The sequence below is a fragment of the Urocitellus parryii genome, chromosome 5, assembly GCF_045843805.1.
Source record: "Urocitellus parryii isolate mUroPar1 chromosome 5, mUroPar1.hap1, whole genome shotgun sequence".
NCBI classification, from domain to species: Eukaryota; Metazoa; Chordata; class Mammalia; order Rodentia; family Sciuridae; genus Urocitellus; species Urocitellus parryii.
In genome coordinates this window covers 119,604,673-119,606,177 of record NC_135535.1, presented here as the reverse complement: position 1 = coordinate 119,606,177, position 1,505 = coordinate 119,604,673, and the positions used below count along the sequence as shown (strand labels likewise).

Here is a 1,505-nt window from a genome sequence, read left to right as displayed (position 1 = left end):
TTGTAGCATGTCAATTTTCAGCCTCCCCTATGATTTCTAGTCACTGGGGAGATAAGCCAATTACCTGTTGTCAAGTTTATGACATTAGACCCTTTCCATCATGAAAAGAGTGCCTCCGATTTTCATTGGAATAGACCCTTATCTATTCGTGTTTGTTTTCTTTGATTCTGCTAAGGATGAATGTGAAATTTATGAATTCCTCAAAGATCATCAGGTGGGGACTGGAGGTGTTTGGAGACTCTTATTGCCAAAATACACTAATAGCTAAGAATCAGGAGGTAGAAAGTAGGTACTTTTTTTTTTTTTTTGGCATCAGGGATTGAACCAAGGAGTGCTGAACCACATCCCCAGCCATTTAAAAAAAAAAATACTTTATTTAGAGAGCATCTCACTAAGTTGCTTAGGTCCTCATTGAGTTGTTGAAGCTGACTTTGAACTTGCGTTTCTCCTTCCTCAGTTGCTGGGATTATAGGCATACGCTACCATGACCAGCTAAAATGGGAAAAATTATACCTAGTGACCTATTCACAAAATTTTTGCCTCCTGTTCCCATGAATCTGTTCTCTGTTGACTTCAAGATTTTATTCAGTTATTTATTTTATAAGTTCCTTGAAATTATAAAACAAGATACAAATTATATAAACTTATCTAAAGCAATATTAATGGTACATACTTAAACAAGTGGGAAATGTGATGAGAAGAAACATTTTTAGTAAAATGTGTGTGTACGTGTGCATGTGTATGATTATTTGATGTCCATGCTAGCTTTATTAAAAAAACACAGAACAGTGGGGTTGGGGCTGTGGCTCAGCTGTAGAGCGCTTGACTAGCACATGCGAGGCCCTGGGTTCGATCCTCAGCCCCACATAAAAATAAATAAATAAAATAAAGGTATTGTGTCCATGTACAACTAAAAATTAAAAAAAAAAAATATATGGAACGCTTTAGGAATTGCCTGTCATCCTGTGCAGGGACTGTGCTAATCACTGTATCCTTCCAATTTTAGAATGTGTGCTGCCAAAGCAAGCGCAACTTCAAGATTTTCACACCCAAATGAGGAATGGAATGCTTCCACCAGGAGACATACTTGTGTCATCAGGCAAAAAAGAAGGGTGGACCTAGACATGTACTGCACATGACTGGGGTCGCTGATCTCAGTTATCAAGTATCCTTGCTGGAGGACACTATGGGTAGGGAGGAGGATGGCTTCTGGGAGCTCCTTCTGGGAAGTGTTAAGAAGAGGGCTGTGTGTGCCTACTGGGCAATAAAAGAGTGGGCGATAGGGGACTTGGGCCATTGCTCTGGTTGCCTGCTCCCAAATTCCCTATCCTATTTGTGTCTTTTCCAATGAGAGTGCCTTAGTGGAGGAAAGACCCTAACCTCCGCTATAGCAGGAGGCATACCCTCTTCATTCTTTGAGGGGATGGGAACTACATATTGAACCCAGGGCCTTGTGCATGCTAAGAATGTGCTCTACTGTTGAGCTACACCGGCAGTACCCTGTT

At 40.9% G+C, this 1,505-nt stretch overlaps 1 non-coding gene across 1 annotated transcript; it reads right to left on the bottom strand.

The window, feature by feature from the left end:
- Positions 1–928: 928 nt before the first annotated feature.
- LOC113200451 (U6 spliceosomal RNA) lies at positions 929–1,030 on the bottom strand. The gene has a single exon (XR_003303057.1). It is a non-coding gene; the product is annotated as a U6 spliceosomal RNA (small nuclear RNA).
- Positions 1,031–1,505: the final 475 nt, after the last annotated feature.